Source organism: Lissotriton helveticus, chromosome 7 (assembly GCF_964261635.1).
Source record: "Lissotriton helveticus chromosome 7, aLisHel1.1, whole genome shotgun sequence".
Lineage (NCBI taxonomy): Eukaryota > Metazoa > Chordata > Amphibia > Caudata > Salamandridae > Lissotriton > Lissotriton helveticus.
Genome location: NC_136068.1, coordinates 29,530,701 through 29,553,795, shown reverse-complemented (window position 1 = coordinate 29,553,795; position 23,095 = coordinate 29,530,701). Strand labels below are relative to the sequence as shown.

The following is a 23,095-nucleotide window of genomic DNA, read 5'->3' as shown; positions in this document are numbered from 1 at the left end:
AATCCGTTCCGCTCGTGGATTTTGCGGATTTTCGGCAAATTCGCAATCCGCGAACTCTCGAATTTGCCGAAAATTCGCAAATCCGAGCGAGGCGGATTTTTTGCTTGGTCGCACTTGCCAACTGGAATACTATACAATTTTGCGGCGCGCAGCGTTCACTTACCGTCATTCAGCATTTGCAGAGTTGTTTTTCTCCATGTTTGCGTGTGCTGCGCCATTTTGGATCTTGCTGCGGGATCCTGCGGGAGTTTGTCGACGTCATCGTGGCTTGCCACCTTGCACAGCGAGAGTTTGGCAACGCGAGTACGTCATAAAGGCCCGTGGTCACGCATCGCGGGAGTAAACACTTGCGAACACGTAGATGCGGCGGGCAGCGACAATCTTGCAATTGCGAGATATCCACCAGCAGGCAGCATAAACCTTGAAAATTATGATTTTTATCAGAATAACTCCTCAGGTTGATATTTGCCTGCACTTTCTTTTTTGCAAGGAGTACATTTTTTTGGGGGGGGGGGGGAAGGAAGTGCCCCACAGTCTCTAACTTCCTGTTCCTGTCCAGCAGGCTCCTCCCAGTGCTTTCTTCATGTGCTGGTCACATAATTTGGATCTTGACCTGGAAAGATTACTTTTTGTGGATGCTGCTGGATATTTGGATTTTTGCAAAACTGAAAGCACTCAGCAGGTGCAAAAGTTCAATCTTATCATTAGTAACCATTCCCTGTAGTGCTTCCTGAGGGGCCCCTTCAGAGTTCAGTTGCCTACTTGCAACTATTCTATGACCCTGCTCTGACCCTCACAGCAGGCTCAGAGAATAGCTACAAGTATACAACAAAGGTCCTGTTAAAAAAATTACACTGCAACAGAAAGCAATTACAGATAAGGAAGCAGGTGCCAGCCTGGAAGTTCAAATTCAGTGACACATTAATCAGCCCCTAATTCATTCATGTCAGTTGAGGCAGGGCAGGTGTGCTACCCCCCCCCCTAATCTACAGTGATGAACCAGAGGGTGGCATGGGTGAGCCAGAGGGTGGCATGGGTGAGCCAGAGGGTGGCAGTGGTGAAACAGAGGGTGGCAGTGGTGAAACAGAGGGTGCTGTGATGAACCAGACGTAGAAACAACATGGTCGAGACCGTTGCTACCCGACAAGTAAGTTCTCGTTTGCGAACTGGTAAAAAACCCTTGCGAAATGGCAGAAACACTTGCGAACACAGAGAAAAAAGGAATCCGCAAAATTCGCGAGAGTTCGCGGATTTTGCGGATTGCGAATCCGTAAATACGCAATTTCGCGGATTGCCAATTCGCAAAATCCGCCCATGCTTAATTAATTTGCACAAAGCCAATTCTGCAAAACATTTCGATAAGGGCAACGCTTATCAATCAAGGCAGGTCTGCAGCCATGCAATGTGACACCCTCTCCAGTACATGCCCATTTGTTGAATTGAGGTGTGCAAAGTTAGCCTGGCATATGCTGTCCACTATTCTAGTTGGCACCTTTCACCAGTCCAAACGACCCCTTATTGATGGTAGGTTAAAGACATCATTGATAGAAAGCTATCCTAGTGGTAGCTATGGAGAGCAGCTTTCAGGCTAAGTCTTGAAGGAATGTAAAGCAGCTTGTTTTACCAGTCTATAATCTCATGAATGACCAAATGAAAGGAGAACCACACAAGGTATATATATAAATTATATGTATGTATTCTAAACACATCCCTCTAGTCTCTTTATGAAGCTAGAGGCAAAAGTACATACAGTAAACATAATAGCACACAGTAAATTAGCACAATATATGTTCAGCCCTAGGGGCGTACCAAACCATAAATCAATAAATTTGTTAAAGAACCATGACTTTGCTGGACACAATGCCTAGAGTCTGTAGAAGTGCTGGGGCCACCAGGAACCACCCAAGGTAGTGACACAGGGGACCCACAGGGGGTGCGTGCAGTGTCGGAACACAGCCGAGGATCGCCGTTAACTTCAATGGGGAAAGTCACTGTTGGAAATTTAAACAAAAAGGGACACTTAGAGGAGGACTTTGTGCAAACCCCTTGAGACTTATGTGGTTCTACAGCCAACACCCACAGGAGCACCGGAGTACTCGAGTTACCTCACCCAGGGAAGCCGAGGGCATAGGTGTCTTTTGGTGTCAGGAATCGTTGTCGTTTCCGAAGGTGATCTGCTGCAAAGTGCTGCCGCCGTCAAAGTGGAAAGTGTCCAGAGTGATCCAAGACTGAATCGAAGATGAGATGAACCTGAAAGCAGAGGGAACAGAGTCTGAGTCACTAGCCAGTGACCAGGGGCACGATATAAGAAGGCCTACCGATGTTGGGTGATTTCAGGTGAAGGAGGTGAAGTTTGACTCTTCAGCCACGAGGACCAAGAGACGTCGACGATGACCAGGAGACGTCGACGATGACCAGGAGCTGGATTCGAGCTGTCCCACGGAGGATGTCGAGTTCTGCGGTGTCGGTGCCTGGATTGGACCCAACAAGCCTCGGCAACGGCAACCCACTTAGAAAGGAGAAAGATGCTTCGGTGAGGACCAGCAAGGTCCGAGGGACTCACCACTTGGTGGGGAGTCAGGGCACATCCGGCGCAACCAGGGAAGCTCAAGGAAAATCAGAGTTGCCTTCACAGGGACCCACTAGTCAACGGACTAGGGATCGCAAAGGAACCTCGAGCGGAAATGCAAAAAGCGGGCCCACGGAACAAGCGTGGAGTGTAGGCCCACAATCTTTGGTGCAGGTGATGCTCGGGGCTTGGGCTGCAAGTAACCCAAAACACAACTTCAAGAGATGTCGAGAAGTCAATGCACTTGCAATTGTGCACGTGTCCAGGAGTTCCAATTCCACGTCACTCACGAGGGCTGCGGGTCTCAGCTTTGTTGGAACTCGGGTCGGCCTCTGAGAAGTCTGGAAATGCTCTTCCTGGGCTGCAGATACTTCAGAGTCTGTCGGGAACTTCGGAGATGCAGACTGGCAAGTGCTCTGTTGGTGCCTGCCAAGCAGGGGAGTCACTCCTTGACCCCAAGGGAGATTTCTTCAGTCCTCTAGTCTTGAGTAGAGTGTCGAAGTTCCAGGATTCAATTGAGGAGTTTCGTCCAGGGATATCTAAACTCATGTTGCCAGGGGTTCCTCACTTATACCTAAGAAAGGGGTTGGACTAACTCTGGGGACCCACCTATGGGAGGGTTTGGAAAGAGGGGTGGCTACACACATTTCCTTTGTCCAGTTTCATGCCAGAGCAGTGGCTGGTAGCCCCTGCAACCGGCTTGAACTGGGCTATGCACAGGGACACCAAGTGTGCCCCCAGTGCAGACTTTAAAGCACTCCTGGAGTGCACCCACCCAGCCCTAATACACTAAGGCCTGTCTGGGAGGTAGTTACACCTCCCTGTGACAGGAAACCTATTGTCCAGGCCTCCCCTGCCGGAGTTTCCATCAGCAGCAGGAGGCCAGACTCGTGTCTGCTGCTTCAGTATCCATTTTGTGATGCCAGGGTTCTTTTAAACAGTTACTGGGCAGACCGGTGTGCACATGTCTCCCCTCTAGAAGAGTGGAATTCTACCCCTCCCTGCCAGGACTGGTGGGGGGGGGGGGGGGTAGGATTCCAAAGTGTTTGACACCAAACACGACATGTTTCCATGCAGCCATCCCAAAGTGAGCATTTACTGCTAGGATATAATGCACTTAAGAGTATATGGTCAGGCTGCATCACAGAACAGCCCCAGACAATAGGTTCCGAAGGCTGCAGAGGGGCTCTGCTCATGCATGGGCATCACATGAAACCAAGCACCCTGCCTTCAGGATTGAGAAGGCCTGTTATAGGGGTGACTGATATGTCTCCATTTTAAGGTAGCTATAGGTAACCTATATCTCAGTAAGGGGTGCATTTGGAAAGCTTCCCAGGGGTGGCATAATACATGCTGCATCCTCTGGTAGGTCTTTGGGGTACCTTTGCCCTTAGTACCTAGTGTACCATATACTAGGGACTCACAAGGGTATACCAGTAACCAAACTGGAGTGTACCTATAGTACATGGAATCCATTTTAGGGAGAAAGCAGATAGGCGGCGGTCCTGAATAGCAGGATCCCAGCCAAACTACATTGAAAACCAGCAAAACACCACGAAAAAAGTGGGGGCAACCATGCAGTAAGATTCCACCTGCCTACATGGGGCCACTATAAAACATTAATCTCAGGCCCTGTATAAACTCACCATAATCTAACTCCACTCAAAGCATATGGAACTCCCCCTCAGCCCTAAGTGGCAAAGACTGCAAAAGTCATACTCTCAGGATGACTACTCAGATCTCATGAGAACTCATGACAAAGGCTTTGGGTAATCACACCTCAAAATAAGCTTCTTTAAGACTGTGCAGGATTGGCATTGGCCTCCTTGCAAACTGCATAGGGTCTAAACGTTCACCTCTTCATGTTGCTGGCGCTATGCTTCATATTGGTTGGACTGCTCCAGCATACAGATCTACTGGTGATACTGCTGGTATTTTAAGAATTCAGAAGCCAATCTTTGGAGGAAAATTGTTGAATTTCTAAAATGTATTTAAAGATTATATTTGAGCAATAAAAATCAAACAAATGTTATTAACTTTGTTATAATGGCATTGCCATTATAGTATTATGCATTACCTGTGTAGAGCATTCCATATTTTTTTATTACTGCTGGCAACCACGCTGGAAGCAAGAAGGTGATCACTGCTGTAATCATGCACATGTTGACCGCTAATGTAATCTTTTCTGATGTCGTAACTACTACATCGCTGATCATATTAGTAGCGCGGGAAGATTTTCTCTGAACATGATTAGCTCTTATTAAAAAAAAAACCGGAGACCCCTAAACTTTGAAACATCCCCTTTTTGCATTTTTGGAAAGAACTGAACAACTTTTTGTTCTGTTAATGCTTCAGATAATAATCTTTAACTACTTACTGTTTAGATTGTGTTGGGCAAGAGACCTTCGGGTAGTACTGTATGCTTTCAAAAAATTATAACATTACATAACAGAACAATACATTTTATTGATTAAGAATATGTTGTGCAATATACGTCTAGGGAAACATGTTTAAAATCTGAGCCTATGTTTTAAGAGTAGGTGGAAACATTCCCCTTCAATCCTGCTCCATTTATCTGTAAACTCTGTAATTTCAATTGGTGTCTGCCTCACCAGAGTGACATTCATGGCAACTTGTGAAAGAAATCTTCTGAAAGGTTTAAATTTGTACTGAAAAAGGCATCAAAAGTCCACTTTTAAAGGGAAAATGTTCAATGGAAAAAAGATTTTCTGAGTAAGTTCTTTAGCAAAACATTTTAGGGAGAAAGCTCTCAAACTACACAAAGTGGAAACTTTGCACAGCATCTAGGTAAAAAAACTGAATATTCAGCATACTGGAAATAAAAATAAAACTTTGAAATTGACATGGTTGAAAGTACAATTACAACAAAATGATTACAGGAAATACTGTCTTCTGATAGGCAGATAATTTAGGTATTGAATTGTTAAGAAAGTCTATTTTACATTATCAGAGGATTATAGATAAGGGCCTCATATATATCTGTTCAAAACTTTTATTTCTGCAAAGCAAGATCCTTTCCAGTAGGACAACCGAAGATGTATTCATGATCCATTAGTCAATTGACACGTTGGATCAGCACTTACAGTTTCCAGGTAGAAGGACTTTGTTGATTATTAGGACTTTGGTCACAATCATGGCTTTAAGAATCTTATTGACCCGGGATGCTACATATATTTGCTTCCATATTAGTGTTGTTTCTTTTGGCATTTTAAAATGTTGTATGACTATCACAATCAGTAGATATTGCTTATGGTACAATCAGGTAAGGACGTTGGGTGTGGTTGATGAAGAAAACCATCCCTGACCATTCTCATGTTATCTAGTTCTGAGACCTTTAGAGATCATGGTGGGTTGGGCACTGTTTAGGTTTTTGATGATGTAATGTCGTTAGTGATGGCTCCTCTCCTTCTTTTATAGCTGCATCTGATTATTATAACATATATGTGAAGACGACTCCAAGAGGTAAAGCCTTTTTTATTTATATGAAGGGGAACATTGATCTTGTAATGTTTTTATTTTAAATCTCTATTGCGTCCAGATTTGTTATTTTTTACACCAGGTACTGATTACTTACACAAAGTATTTGATAAACATATCCACCCTCTTTACTACCTGGCTTTACTGAACTTGTGAGATAAAGACTTGTAACAGGTTTGTATGCTGAGAGCCTCTTGGTCAGATTCTTGTTATTGAGTTTTTTTCTGACAGTACTTTTGTGTGGTAACTTTTAGACACTTTGTGCTTGTGTTTTTATCCGGTGTTGTACTGATGTATATGATCATCTGTAAGAGGATTTACATTTGAAGATTAGGCCTCATTTTTGAGGTAGCCTAAATGGACCCCTCACAATAGTTTCCTCTCTACTGTCCATCTCTGCCTGGAACTATAAACCTCTTTTAAAGAGTATACAAACATAAATGTGACTGTCCAATAATTGACAAAGATACTCATTCCTACACAGATATAAGTGGTATTTTGAACAGAGTACAAGTACCACTATGCTACTTGGGCACCATTACATATATCTAGGTTGCCAATCAAATACAGAGTAGCCACCTGGTCCCTTTTGCTAAAAATGCTTTTCAAGAATAGACCTAAAGGTTTTTATCCTTAGAAGCATCATGTGAGGAAGGATATGCCCTTTGTGGTGTGTCGGAACCAGACATCAGGGTAGCAGGGTAACAGTAGCAGTTTCCTGATGTAAAATCACCCCTGTGTTGACTAATTTGTGTGCCAAATAGTCTTCTGCCCCCTCATGGGATGCCTTACGTACCGTGTAGATTGGCTTGAATAAACCTCTGGCCTCTATTGGGAGCCAGTTTAGTGTGATAAGGATATCAAAGATGTGATCTGATCTTCTACAGCGAAGAGTACGGAATGAACTGGTCTCATCAGAAGCAAGGTCAGTGCTGGTTTTCATAAGGCAGGCATCTGTCTACAGAAGCATAGTGGTAAAAGACGATAGGTTGGAATGGGATATTGAGCGTATGTCAGTGATTTTCACTTTTTACAAGCACTCCTCCCATACAGATTGCTGTATAATATACAGCTATGTGTCATAGATACGTGCAAAGAGATGTTTAATTGGCTCAGGAGGGATCTAGGGGGAACCGTGTTCCCCCTAGTTCCCCCTGGCTCCTGAACATCCCCCGCAGAGAATCAGCTCGAGGACCCATATCCTCACTTCACTGGCTGCCCGTCGCAGAGAGGATTCAGTTCAAAGCCCTCTGTGTCACCCACAAGATCATGACTGTAAAAAATCCTTCAATAGTCAGTCAATCATTGTCCTTTACCATCTGAATAGAACTCTTTGCTCTGGAAACAAACGCCTGGCGACCATTCCGAGAATTCGCAAAACCAGAAGCAGAGGCCAGCGATTCTCCTATGTTTCTTCCAGAAGATGGAACACTCTTCCGGACCATATCCGCCTGGACGATGACCATCTGGTTTTTCGCAAACTGCTGAAAACACTGCTATTTCCATCTAGCTAAAGGAAGTACTCACAGCTCAGATTCCTCAGCGCTGGGAGGACTTACAGTAGCCATGCGCTTTACAAGTGCCTTTCAAATTGAAATTCAAACGTCAAGAGATTCAGATGAAGGAAGGTTCCTCTAGAGCCCCGATTGATATTTTAAGACTTGAAGAAGGGAGAAATGATTGACCGTATCATGTGTTGCTGGGTAAGGAGGAACAAGAAGAAACACTTCTCCTTTGTATAAGATGGACGGTCCCTCATCAACTATTTGTAGCATTGTCATCTCAGTCCTGCAGCATGGCCTCAAACATCGTTTAATTTCATCAAGGAGGTTTCTTTGAGTTAATTAAGCTGCTTTGCAGCGCAAGTTTTTTAGAGCTTTTTCAATGATGGATAAGTTAGATGCTTGACAAAAGTAGCTATTTGAGGAGAGGGATAGCCTGTCCAATTGTGTGGCAGCCTGGGACTACTCCTGAAGTGTTGGTTGTGATATTCAGGCAGGGAGTGATGCACAAACACTTGCCGTTCATAAGCGTTACAGGGATAGCTGCAGCAAAATTAGATGATGGACTAAGGCCAAACCATATCTTCACTGCGAAATTGAGGAATTTTGACGCAAAATCAACTCAAGGCATTCTTTACGGACAAAGATGTCCCCCAAACAGAAGGTGACATCAACTTAAGAAGTAAATCTACATTCTGTCCTCGAAACTCATCAATACCAGTGGAAGTTTTCGCATGCAAACAGGCTATTTTTAAAGAAGTCGAAAATTCCAACAAGCCAAAGAAGATGTTCCACAACATAACCAAAATAAGAACATCAAGCCCTAGAGGGAATAAAAACCAATCAAGACCTGGGCATAAAACCGGGTGATAAGGGCAAAGGCATTGTCCTATTAAAGAGAAGTGTTTACAAGACACACTGCACCAATATGCTTTCTGATAATAGGTTCTACAGACCCCTGATAAGGGATTGCACCCCAAGTCTACACCAAATTATCAGCAACCTGGTAGAAGAAGCAGAGACTCACTACTGGATCTCCAAGAAGGAAGCCAAATTCCTAGTGATGAAGACACCCAGAACACCTAACTTTTACTTGTTGCTTAAAATGCATAAGAACAAATCACCACCCCCAGGCCGCCCCATTGTGTCCAGCATCGCCTCAATCCTAGAACCCTTGTCACAAGCTGTGGAGTACTTCTTAGACCACTAGTACAGAAAACCCCAACAATCTTGAAGAACATACAAAACCTCCTGAACCATCTTAAAGAGCAGACATATGATGAGAGCACAATACATTGGTAGGCTTAGACATCGAGAGCCTGTACACAAGTGTTGCACAGGAAGCCACACTGCAAATAATTGAGGAGATCTTCCAAAAAGAAAACAGGCTCTTCAACACACCTAGGCACTTCACTCTAGAGTGCTGCCGAATAGAATTGCCAGAGACCATTCTTGAGTTGTAGACACTTTAAACCTCTAGACCCACAGAACATCAACGGGGAGCAATTTTGCCCCCAGTCTGGCAGGACTTTACATCAGTTCTTTTGAAGACATATACATTTTGCACAGCTCCAAATCTTCAAAATCCAGATACATTTCAGGAAAAGGTTAAAAAATTACACTCTTATGATCTGGAAGGGTCAAACCGATACCATTCCAAAATTCTCCAATGGCTAAACACAAATGATGAATCTCTCGAACTCACACATACATCACACATTACCACACCACACTTCTTGGATGTCACAATTTATGCCGAAGGCACAAGTCTCTAAACTCGAAATTACTATAAACCCGCTGCCAAGAATAGTCTTCTCTCATTAACAGTTTCCACCCATGACCACTGAGGGAAAATCTACCCTATAGTCAGTTCTTGCGAATTCATCGAAATTGCAGCGCAGTGAAATACACGTTTATAAAAGACAAGCTAAGGATCTAGAAGAAAATCTGCAAAACAGAGATTACCCCATATCATATCATAAATGTCAGAAGAGAACCAGGAACCAAAATCGGGAAAACCTTCTGGAACCCTCGGATAAAACCATCCTAACATTTGTGACAACTCACAGGATGGCCTCGTAAGTGGCCAAAAACACTGGAGTATACTAACATCCAGCAATTTACAATGACCCAAACTTAGATTTGCCCACAAAAGGAGTAGGAATATCCATGAACTGCTGGTCCATACACAACCCTAACCACAGGGACCAAGACAAACACAATCCTTACTACATGGAGTCTGCAGCCAGTGGTAGGAGATTTCCCATGTGGCACATGTGTTGTGCCATCTAACAAAAGCGACAACAGTCTTACAACTCAGTGAAAATCTCAAATGGACATTAAGACGACATACAAACTGCAACACTACACATGCAATTTATATAATCACCTGTCCCTGCAAATTAAGATACATTGGCTTGACCTGCAGAAAGGTCAAGACACGAATCAGAGAACGCTGGAGGAACATCAGCTCCGAGAAAATGACCACATATATGAGTAATCACTTCATCTCTCTGCAGCAAAGAGCTAATGACCAAAAGTGGGGAAACCTGGATCACTGGATGGTACCAGCAGTGATGCCGAATGCATCCGGTTTCAAAATGAACTGACATGGGTTTGCCACCGCAAAACCTTTGACAAAGGACTAAATGACAATATTTCCTGGATAGCATTTAACCAATAGAAGTACATTTAATTCTGAAATCAAGTAGTCTATGAGAAGGAGACCCTTTCAAACAAAATTTTGCTAAATAAATTCACTCACCTTTCCATTAGAGCAACTTTGTGAAAACTGTTCAATTTTTTGTTCCCTACGTGCACAAGGGACTATATTGGCCACTATTCATTTGTTCAATTTTGAACACTTTACTTTCGCACACTGACTCAGCAAAGATCCTCTATCACAACTCCAGGTTGTCTCAGACCCTGCATACAATGTGAATGTGATACCCAAAAACATCTCCCATCAGAATCCCTTTGATAAAAGATTGGTTCACATCCATTCTCACAACATTTTGAAATTCATCGGAAGCTGCCACATGAGCACCTTAGGTCTCATTATGGTAAGTTTGTACATAACGCTACCCAGTGCCATAATAGTCTCCTAAACACCCTTTTTTAGCACAAAGGCAAACTGACTGAATATTTTCGTCAAGCACTCCTAACTACCACCGTATTTGTAACGACTCCCCTTGATCTCTGCAGATACCATGTCTTCAGAACACATTTGGCCCCGGTTTAAAAGAAAAAATCCTCAAAACTTCACACCGTGTACTGCACTCGGGATGTTTCTGTTGTAAATGCTGGCATTTAGGCCTCATTTTAAATCTCATATAATCACGTACTCCACACATAGGGGCCGGTTATGATATCGGTTTTCCCGCATCCTCCGGGCCGGCGGAAGCCACCGCCGGCCCGGAGGATGCGGGAAAACGGCTGCGGACTGAAAAAAGACCCCCGCCAGATTAGGATGGCTGAGGGATCTTTTTTCCGTCCGCACCTTTTCCGTCGCACTCGCCTCCCGTCCGCGGCGGAAAAGCACTAACATGGCTGGCGGTGTCAATCAGACACCGCCAGCCATATTTGGATGTCTGGAGTACTATGCCTTTACACGGCGGCATTTCCGCCGTGCAAAGGCATTCGGATTTTTGTTTGGGGGCCCGTTGCGGGCCCCCAGGGGTGAAGGGGGTGCACATGGGGGGTACCTATGGTACCCCCCTGCATTTGCGTGAACAAAGCGGCAGGCACCGCCCGGTGCCTGCCGCTTTGTGAACGCAAATCCACAGCTTACATTTTTAACATTGCGGCGGGTGCTGCTTCAAGCAGCACCCGCCGCAATGTTAAAAATACAGGATGTGACCGCCAGGGTGGCGGTCACATCCTAATTTGCACGGAGTGACCGCCTCTGCCCCTGCGGACGGTACCTCCTTCTCCCGGGTGGCGGACGGACTCAGGTCCGTCAGCCATCATAATCGGCCCCTTAGTACAAAATAGTCCCACATAATAGTACATAAGCCGTGCTCAGATGGTAGTATTTTTATAATGCATATTTAAACAATGACCCGCTCTGTGCTGGTCATATACGAGTTGCACAGCCGTATACACATAGTGTTCCAAATTATTCACTTTAGCCATAGTTGTTCCATGTTTAATCCATTTTATTTCCAAACTTTCTCCTAACTTCATTGTCACGCCAGGGATACGAAATTCATTTCAGTTTCTGCGTGTAAGTGCCTCATGCTTGCCTATCCAGGCTTAAACATGAACATGTACTGAATCTCGAGTCCTCTGAATTGTACAAACATTACATCACACCCAATGCATTTCGCTTTACGCTTCTTCAGGGGTATCTACGATATAAAAAATTCACATGTTTCCATCGTTTTAAAAAAAATGCATTTTCAACATCTCAACATTGCCATTTACATCCCCTCCCCACTCTGTGTTTATAAAACACCTTTCCACTACACAAATGCTGTCTAATCCCCACCATGTGTTGTACTTGTTTTATAAAACCTTCCATAGATCCTGTGTCCTCAAAAATAATCTTTCCGTAACTCGAACGTAAATTGTGAAATACGCTGTCTCTTACCTTCCCCTACTTTTAAACAAATGTAATAATATAATCCCAGTGCCTCTTGAATCCCCGCTAACTTTAACCTTCTCCCTCTCATAATCCTCACCCACCGATCTCTTGAACCGTCTATACCCGTTCATACCTGATATCTGCCTTCTACAAGTCTCTTCCCATATTAGCCTCCGTTTCACCCGTCCACCTCGCAACTGCTCTTTTTTAAAGTTATGTAACCCACCCACCTGTGACTCCTTAGTGCCTTGTTCTCGTATCCGTCTTGCCCCTCCCCTTGAGACAGCGTATTTCACAATTTACGTTCGAGTTACGGAAAGATTATTTTTGAGGACACAGGATCTATGGAAGGTTTTATAAAACAAGTACAACACATGGTGGGGATTAGACAGCATTTGTGTAGTGGAAAGGTGTTTTATAAACACAGAGTGGGGAGGGGATGTAAATGGCAATGTTGAGATGTTGAAAATGCATTTTTTTTAAAACGATGGAAACATGTGCATTTTTTATATCGTAGATACCCCTGAAGAAGCGTAAAGCGAAATGCATTGGGTGTGATGTAATGTTTGTACAATTCAGAGGACTCGAGATTCAGTACATGTTCATGTTTAAGCCTGGATAGGCAAGCATGAGGCACTTACATGCAGAAACTGAAATGAATTTCGTATCCCTGGCGTGACAATGAAGTTAGGAGAAAATTTGGAAATACAATGGATAAAACATGGAACAACTATGGCTAAAGTGAATAATTTGGAACACTATGTGTATACGGCTGTGCAACTCGTATATGACCAGCACAGAGCGGGTCATTGTTTAAATATGGATAATATTAGTGTGCAAAAGGAGCGGATCACAATAGAGTGCATGCACGCTAAACTGGATAAAAAGTTACAGAATCAGATAAAAGACAAACAGAGGGTGTGCTTCAGACTTATGCTTGATGTATCGTGATAAAACCGTTCCAACCTGGCAGCACCCCGCGGATAAACTGACAAGCACAAAGGATTACAGTAAAGTCACGCCGAGCATCACTTACTGAGTTAATGGCAAGAATCAACAAAAATCACGTGTGGACATTCTAACGGGACATTGTTATATAACTTCAAAATGCCAATATCTCACGGACATTTACCTAGAAAGATGAGGGGAACGTGCACGGGTGACGCAACAAGGAGGGGTTGATGGTTTTTCTGGGGAGTGACACGATTGGGTGAAGGGAGTTCAAGGGGAGGGGCAAGACGGATACGAGAACAAGGCACTAAGGAGTCACAGGTGGGTGGGTTACATAACTTTAAAAAAGAGCAGTTGCGAGGTGGACTGGTGAAACGGAGGCTAATATGGGAAGAGACTTGTAGAAGGCAGATATCAGGTATGAACGGGTATAGACGGTTCAAGAGATCGGTGGGTGAGGATTATGAGAGGGAGAAGGTTAAAGTTAGCGGGGATTCAAGAGGCACTGGGATTATATTATTACATTTGTTTAAAAGTAGGGGAAGGTAAGAGACAGCGTATTTCACAATTTACGTTCGAGTTACGGAAAGATTATTTTTGAGGACACAGGATCTATGGAAGGTTTTATAAAACAAGTACAACACATGGTGGGGATTAGACAGCATTTGTGTAGTGGAAAGGTGTTTTATAAACACAGAGTGGGGAGGGGATGTAAATGGCAATGTTGAGATGTTGAAAATGCATTTTTTTTAAAACGATGGAAACATGTGAATTTTTTATATCGTAGATACCCCTGAAGAAGCGTAAAGCGAAATGCATTGGGTGTGATGTAATGTTTGTACAATTCAGAGGACTCGAGATTCAGTACATGTTCATGTTTAAGCCTGGATAGGCAAGCATGAGGCACTTACACGCAGAAACTGAAATGAATTTCGTATCCCTGGCGTGACAATGAAGTTAGGAGAAAGTTTGGAAATAAAATGGATTAAACATGGAACAACTATGGCTAAAGTGAATAATTTGGAACACTATGTGTATACGGCTGTGCAACTCGTATATGACCAGCACAGAGCGGGTCATTGTTTAAATATGGATAATGTTAGTGTGCAAAAGGAGCGGAGCACACTCGAGTGCATGCACGCTAAACTGGATAAAAAGTTACAGAATCAGATAAAAGACAAACAGAGGGTGTGCTTCAGACTTATGCTTGAAGTATTTTTATAATGGCCACTATTTTTTTCATGACAACAGCATTTGCATTTATATTTTCTTTAACACGAAGCTTTGCAATTGTAACTGAGTAGTCAGGCATTTTTCACATCTTTTATATCCTCTACATTTGATTAGTGTTCGAAAATGGGTTATCGTAGGAGTAAGTATGCACCTACCACTTGTAATAAGGCCACCAACATGGTATAGGGTCCAGTAAAGGTCTCAGCAAATTAGCTCCTTGCTCAAACTTTGGTAGCTGATAACGAGCAGTCCTGCCTAACGTAGGGCACAGGTGTGTAAAGCATTTAAAGACACCAATACATCAGATAAGTAAGAGACAACACACAATACAAATACCACACCTATTTATACAAAAAGGAAATATTTCTATAAAAAAATAGACACCGGAACAACAAAAATCCAATGTAGGGAACGGGAGATAGGAATTTTATAAAGATTAACCACTTTGTAGTACTTAAAAACGCATGGCGCCACTCTGGGACATCTGGTCGCCCTTGCCCGGGTCCAAGTTAAAGTTTAAGTTTGAGGCTGACCACGATGGAGTCCTGGTTGAAATTTTACCTTCACACTTAGAAAGCTTTCTGGAGCTTTTTCTCCCAACGTTGCTTGACCTTCCACAATGAGTGTTCGCCAGCTTGACTTTCTACGAGGCTACAGTCAAATCCTGGAAGTCTGGATCTCTGGAGCTTTCAGTGCGATGAATCTGAAATCCATGTGGTGTTGCGGTTGAAGGTAGCCGGCTTGACTCTCTGCGTTGGGTCGGTCACTTCACGGAGCTTTTTCACAAAGTTCTCCAAACTTCAGGAGCTGCTTCCTGAAGGTCTCCTTTTAGGTTCAAAGTGTCCAGAACCCCATCATAAAGTTCCTCAATAGTCTTTGGGATGCAACTGACCAAATCCTTAAAAGTCTATTGGACGCACTCCAGGATGGGGACTCATGATGGAGATGATGCATGTGGGCTCTGGTAACCTGAGCATGGGCATCCCCAGGTCTGTGTTTCACTGTCAAGTCCATCCTCTGTAGAGAAATGTATCACCTCAATAGATTGACATTCTACCTCTCATCTGCTTGAAGCACCTTAAAGCTCCGTGGTGAGTTTGAACACAAAAGTGAGCATCAAACAGTTATGTTCTCAGCTTTTTCAGTGACCAAACCACATCAAAGGCTTCTCAACTGCACTCCATCTTTGTTCTCTGGGGATAAGTCACCTGCTAATAAAGGCAACTGGCTGATCAAGGCCCTCTGCTTTTACTTGTGCCAAAACTGCCCTGATCCCTTGTTCTGAAGCATCTTTCTGAACCACAAATTCCTTTGTATAGTCAGGGGCATGTAACACTGGTGCTGAACACATAGACTCTCTCAGAGTGTCAATGGCCTTATGACACTCTGGAGTCTAGATCACTGTATTTGGCCTCTTCCTAGAAGTAAGTTCTGTCACGGGGAGCCAGAATGGTCTCATAGTTCTGAACAAATATTCTATAGTACCCAGCCAGAACAAGGGATGCCCTGACCTGTGCCTAGGTAGTAGGAGCTGTCCAATCCAAAATGGTTAGGATTGTGGCCTGGAGAGGTTGTACATGGCCTCCACCTAACAAGTGACCCAGGTACACCACAGAACTCAGTCATATTTGGCACTTGCTGGCCTTAATATTCAGATTTGCCTGCTACATGGCCTGGATCACTTCCCTCAGGTGGTTTAGGTGTTCCTCCCAGGTGGAACTATACACAGCTATATCTTCAAGATAAGCTGTTCTAAACTGCTCCATCCCAGACAGGACCTTGTTCACCAGCCTTTGGAATGTGGCAGGGTCATTATTTAAGCCAAAGGACTTTACTTTGAACAGGAAATGTGACTCTGATGTGGAAAATGCTTACCTCTCCTTTGCTCCTTCGTTTGGGGGCAATCTGCCAGTAGCCTGAAGTCAAATCAAATGTACTCAGATACTTAGCAGCCCTTAACATATAAATGAGCTCATCCATTCTAGGAATAGGGTGAACATCACTCTTAGTGACTCTGTTGTCCTCACAGAACCTTAATTCTTCCTTTCCTCCCTGGGGGCCATGTGTACGCACCAGAACCACTGTGCTGGCCCATGGACTGTCAGAGGCCTCAATTACCCCCAATACCCGCACCTTAGTTACCTGAGCCTTGATGCTGGCTCTGATATGGTCAGACAACCTGTACAATTTATTTTGGAGAGGTAGGCTGTCATCAGTGTCAATGTGGTGCACTCACCAATCAGGGATACCTGCTGTCAAAGAGAAAAGACCAGTAAACTGCGCTAGCACCTGCTTGCAGTCTCTGTGCTGTTGGTCTGTCAATTTGGGGGAGTGTACAACTCCCTCCATTGACCCATCTTCCACATTGTTGGAGAGGAGGTTGGGCACTGGTTCAGAGTCCTCCTCTTCTTCCTCATCTGTTACCAGTACCATGGTCATTTCTGCCTTGTCATAGTAAGGTTTCAATCTGTTGACATGCAGGTCCCTCTGAGGGTTCCTAGGTATGTTAAGGTTGACCAAGTATTCTCAATGATTGGATAGGGCACAGTCCACTTGACATCCAGGGCCTTATGAGCTGCCGGCTCTAACACCCTTACCAATTGTCCAGGAGTATACTCGGACATGAGAGCCTTTTGATCTTACCAGTGCTTCATGAGCTACTGGCTGGCCTTGCTCATGTACTCTGCATGTGAGATCTTAGGCTGAGCACCTAGTCCAGCACATTGTCCTTTGCTTCTTTGAGAAGCTTTTTCAAAGACTCTATCAGCAGGCAGAATGCCCCCCCCCTACAAGGTTCGCAAACAACAGCTCAGAGGGACTGAAACCAATCCCTTTTTTTGCCACCTCCCTGTAGGCAAATAGTAGTCATAGGAGGAGAACATCCCTTCTTCTCATGAGTTTGTCAGACAACCCATTGATCATGTCCTTCAGGGTCTTATTACACCTTTCCACCAGACTATTAGGCTGTGATATTGGTGAATGTGTAGGTAACACCCAATGCTTTCATTATCCCTTCCAGATAGCTGGATGTGAAATCTGTTCCCCTATCTGAAACAACCTCCTATGGGGAACCCCATTTTGGTGAACACACCAAGGAGGGCACTAGCCACTGGAAAAGCAGTGTCTGTTCTGAGGGGTATTGCCTCCGGGTATCTTGTGGCATGATTCACTACCACCTAGACATACTTATTCCTTAATGAAGTTCAGTCCACCCCCACTCTCTCAAAGGGAATCCGAACAACTGGCAGTGGCATCAAGAGATCCTTTGACTTGCCCTTTGTCTTGCTACTGGAATGACAGGACACACAGGAGCTACAGAACTCCTCCTTCTCAGACATATGGGGCCAGTAAAAAAGGTTTACCAACCGGTTCCAAGTCTTGTTCTGCCTCAAATGTCCTGCCAAGGGGATATCATGACTTAAAACCAGGATGAACTTTCTGTACTTCTTAGGCCCCAGCAACCTCCTAGTGCCACCATCATCGAGGTTTATGGCCTCAGTGTAGAGCAGTCCATCATCCCAGGAAATTCTGTGGAGCCCACTGTCAATCCCCTGCTCTTGCTTTAAGGGTTTGAGGCAATCTGCCTCAAACTCTCAAGGGTGGGACAGTCTCTCTGCCCCGAAGAAACCTCCTTTCTGGAGGGTCCATCAGCTCTTCTCAGTTCTGCCAAGTATGACAGATCTGGAATCCCTGCCTCAGAGGCTAGATCCTCTCCATCAGTGTCAGATTCCTGCATCACCTATGGAGTTCTCTGTGCTGGCTCATCAGACCCAGTGTCCTTGTCCATGGATACTTGGCCCATTGCTCCAGGGTCCAAGTATCCAGAATGTCCCTTATGACTAATCTGTGATCTGATCACAGCACATACTCACACAGGAATATCAAATATTCTCATATGGGGCCCTCTCTCTACCCCTGACCATTCAGGTACTTCGATTTCATTTTCCAGTAAACTCAGCACTGTGATTGATGGAGACACAACAACATTTATAGGGCTTGTCACACCTCCCTATTCCAAATCCACCATAGCTATTGGATGGAGTTTGATTCTGCTGTCTGCATAGGTAACCTGGTGAAACTCACCAGGCAGGATCTGCTCTTTAGACACCAGTGTGTCCCTGACCAAAGTCACACTGGCTCCTGTGTCTCTCAGAGCATCAACCTCAGTTCCATTGATAGTAGGGCTCTGCCCATACTTATCCATTCTTGGAGGTAAGGTGGCGAGGGTTGCAATCTCCACCCCACTCAGGGACACTAAGGTAGCCTCTGTCACTTACCTACCCATATCTGGAGCACTGTCCACCCCCACAATTACACTAGCAATCTTGGGGACTGTCCACCAGTGAGAGGCTTCTTTGAGCTGACAGCATCTCCCTTCTTGTGCCCTGGATGATTACAGTCAAAACACTTTACCGCCTTTGAGGGATCAAAGAACCTACCATCCTTTCCCTGATACCCCCTCCCCTTGAAGTTGGAGTGGTACGGGCCCCCTCTCCTTGTTCAGGTTTGTGTGGGTCTTTTGAGGACTTCTTCTGTTTTGGACTTTTTTTTTCTCTGGGCTTTCCCCTGGGTGTGAGGACCTATTCTCCTATCTTCTTATCACCCAATGGTGCTGATTGGAAACCTGGATTCCCACTTACTCATCAGCTGCCCTGGCTAGCTCCCTAAGACTTAGAGTCCACTAGGTATTGGCGTAACTCCTCTTGCCCACAATGAGTCAAAATGTGTTCTTTCATGAACAAGTTGTACAGCCCCTCAGGTGTAGTTACTTGATTACCATCAATCCAGCCTCCTAGTGCTTTTTCTGAGAGGTCCATCAAATCCTTCCAGGACTGTGTGTTAACTTTCTGGGTGTCCATGAATTTCACCCTGTACTGCTCTGCGGTCAAACCAAATTTCTCAACTAAGCATCTTCTCATGAGGGTGTAGATTTAGCCTCACCCCCTCTAGGAACAGGAGTCTATCCCTCCCAGATGTAGGGATTAGCTTCTACAAGAGTGGACCCCAATGTTTGAGGTGGACGTCCCTCATCTCAAGGCCCTCTCAAATGCTATGAGCCATTTACCAATGTCACCTCTTCTGTGGACCTGTGTACTATCCCTGTGGGGAGCTTGAACTCAAACACCACCCAGGGATACATCAACTTCTTTTGTTTCTCTGCCACCACTTATTCTCCCCTCCTCCTTGCCCACTTCTTCTCAGCTAATTCATGTTTCTCCTGCTCCGAAGCTTTAAAGCTCGTTGGGCCTCAAGATGCCTCTCTGCAAGGGACAGCAGTGGTTCCTGTGTGGGGGACTCTGCACTCCTCACACCATCTGGAATTATGTATCGAATACTGAAAGCAATGGTAGAGGCAACATCATCATCACCCAATTTCTGAGTGACGTTGGGGGTGGGTCATCTTTCCCCTCCCCTTCATACTCTGTGTGTGACCTGGCCCAGGCCTTCAGGGACCTAACCAACTCTGCCTTCCTCATCTCATTAATAGCAGGTAGCTCCCTAGCCTTACACAAAGTGCTAAGCTCAGCCACATTGAAGTTAGTCAGTTTATCCAGATACAGCTCAATGGTATCCCTAGTTTTGGGTCTCAACAACTATCAATCGGAATTATAAAAAATTTGAAAAATCCAAACAGTGCAATAAAAATCAGTTTAGTCCATATTTCAAAAATTCAAAACTTAAAAGCTTTGCTGTAAGACAAGTTCGAGGATTTTTAAAGATCTTAATTACTATTTGGTGTATTCCAAACACAAGTCCGTATCCCACGGCTGCTACCAAATGTTCGAAGGTTTGGTTATTGGTAGGGGTAAGAATGTACCTATCACTAGTTATAAGGCAACCAAAATGGTATAGGCTTGAGTAAAGATCTCAGTAAATTAGCCCCTTGCTCAGCTCTGGGTACCTGACAATGAGCAGTCAGGCCTAACTTAGGAGACTGTAGTGTAACGCATTTAAAGATGCCAATACATCAAATATGTAAGACACAACACGCAATAACAATCCCATACCAATTTATAAAAATAGGATTTATTAGTTTAAACAAATAGATGTGAAAACAACAAACATCCAATGTATGGAACCGGAGATATGAATTTTTAAAGATTAACCCCCAGATTCATCAAGAACACATTTTGCTAATCCTTAATAGCGAAAAATACCGAATCGCTATTAAGGAATAGCAAAATGCTATGCATCAAGAAATCACTAATAAAATAGCGATTTCTAATAATTCCTTAATTGCGACTCGCAAATTGCGAGTCGCAATTAAGGAATATCTCTCCATTCATTCCTATGGGCCTAGAGCCCCAAAGGAATGAATGGAAAGACAATCTCAATTTGCTAATCGCAATTAGCAATTCCCAAATTGAGATTGCGATTTCAAGGGTGCAGGGGTGTCCAAAGGACACCCTGTTGCACCCCTGAAATGATGTGTGAACATATGTTGCGCACACACATGCCCTTTGGGGGAAACAACAAAAGAAAAAAAAAGACAAACTTAAGAAAAAATCCTAACTTCTGTGAATACCAAAAGTAATACGTTTAGGCTTTTGTCTTAAGTTAGTTCTGTGAATCGGCCCCTGCGTGCCTTGCAGTAGTACAGACATATGTGATACATACTGTTTTTACAGTCTCACAGAATTACAGAAATGTGTGATAAATACTGGTCTCTAACATCTCTCACCTTATAATGATGTGTGATCCGTGTCGGTATTTAACATCTCTTGCCGCTTTAGAAAGGTATTTGATACATGTTGTTTTTTAAAATCCCTTCAGTTATATGACTGTTGGCCATATGGATGAAAATGTCCATTTGCAATTCTCAAATAGCGATTTTTTGCGAATCGCTATTTGCGAATCGCAATATGTATGTAGGATTTGCAACAAATTTCACGAATCCTACATATTCCTTAATTACGATTTGCAATTAAGGAATACCTTCCCATTCATTCCTATGGGCACATAGGCCCATTGGAATGAAAGGGAAGACATTCTCAATTTGTGATTCTCAATTAGAGAATCGCAAATTGAGAATGCACTTTCAAGGGTGACAGGGTGTCAAAAGTACATCCTGTTGCACCCCTTAAATGAGCATGGGTGCAGATGTGGTGCACATACATGCCCTAAGAGCATGTATGTGAGTCACATGGCACTTTGAAAAATGAAGTTGGTGGTAATTTGCGATTCCTTAAGTCCAAATTGCACTTTTTCTGTGCTTCTTACATTACATTTAAGGAATCGCAATTTGCAATTCCTTAAATGCAATCCCAAAATTTCAAATCCCAAATTTGTGATTCCTTATTTTGCGAGGGGTGTTTTGTGTCATACATTGTACACTCCTGATTTGCGATTGCAAACGCCAAAATAAGGCGAATTTCGGCATTTGCGATCGCAAAATTGCCTTCATACATATGGCCCTATGTGTGATAAATATTGGTTTTTAACATTTCCCAGTTTTATGAAGATCTATGACATGTCTTTTTTTAAATATCTCCAGATTCGTGAAGACGTGTTGAACATGTTGGTGGTGTGAAAAGCTGGCCACATTTCTGAAGTCTGTTTATAACACGCCTTTAATATTTTTCAGTCTATCGCTGAACATAATTGGGATCTCCTGTTTTTAACGGAGAACTGGCTCCGAGACGACACCAATCCTGCTTTGACCTTAGCTATTCCGGAAAATTATGGTATAGTTTGTGCAAATAGGCAGAGGGGTACTTCCCCTTCTGTAATACCAATAGCGCACATAGGCAGTTGGGTGAAGTAGGAGGGGGAGTGGCTATCATCTACAACACGCATTGGGAGATCGCTGCTTCTAACTTTGCTCAGGTGGACTCCGTAGAGGGTCTATCCTTCTGTATTAAGCTATCGGCGTCTTCCTCCTGCTCTGGTCTTCTGCTCTATAGACATCCTAATTCTAGTCTCAGCCTTATTTCCACCCTTGCGGACTACTTTTCCCAAGCCAGCATATGCTACTCGAATTTTACTGTGCTAGGTGATTTGAATCTCCATGTAGATGATACTTCCTTCCAGCACAGGTCCAACTTTATCTCTACGCTAGCCGGCTGTAACTTAATACAATACGTTGCGTATCCTAATTACAAGGCTGGCCACACCCTGTACTTGGTTTGTTCAAATCTTTCCGATATTACAGTCCTTGCCTCACTCCCAGTGATACGGTCAGATTATTTCCTGATCCCTTTTCAACTTCAGCTGTTCAACTCAGAGAAAGCTACCTCCACCCCGAAAGAGTTCAGTAGGAATTGGAAGAAAGGGATGGTAGAGTCTCTTACACATCATCTGAAGGACTCCTTGCCTACTCCCTCTAATGATCTGGAGGTTGGCATTTCCAACTTGAATAGCAGGATAGGTGGCGCGATTGATCTACTAGCTCCATTGAAAGCAGTAAAGTCTCCCAGATCTTCCCCTTTGGCACCTTGGTATTCAGAGGAACTTAGAATAAAAAAATCAGAGTGTAAAAAACTCAATCGCAGTTGGGAACTGGCCTATTCTGCGGCAAGTAAGCTAAGCTATCCCTCAGCTCTAAAGAATACCGTAGACTCTTGATTGTTAATAAAAGAGATTTTCTAGCCGATAGAATTGAGAATGCTAAAAACTCGTCTAGGGAGATTTTTTAAATTGTTAAGTCCTTCACTGACCCTTTGGCACTTTCCATCTCTGTGTTCTCAGAATTTACCTTAATCTCGGAGGAAGCTTCTCTTCTCGAATTGCAGAAGTGTTAATCCGGTTCCCCTAGTG

The 23,095-nt window shown here is 43.9% G+C and overlaps 1 long non-coding RNA gene across 1 annotated transcript in view; it reads left to right on the top strand.

Annotated features, from left to right (window-relative positions):
* Window positions 1–23,095, top strand: part of LOC144766589 (uncharacterized) — a 51,142-nt gene that overhangs the window by 25,865 nt on the left and 2,182 nt on the right. Inside the window, exon 4 of the long non-coding RNA XR_013597852.1 lies at window positions 6,008–6,052. This is a non-coding gene — a long non-coding RNA (uncharacterized LOC144766589). The remainder of the gene's footprint in view (window positions 1–6,007; window positions 6,053–23,095) is intronic.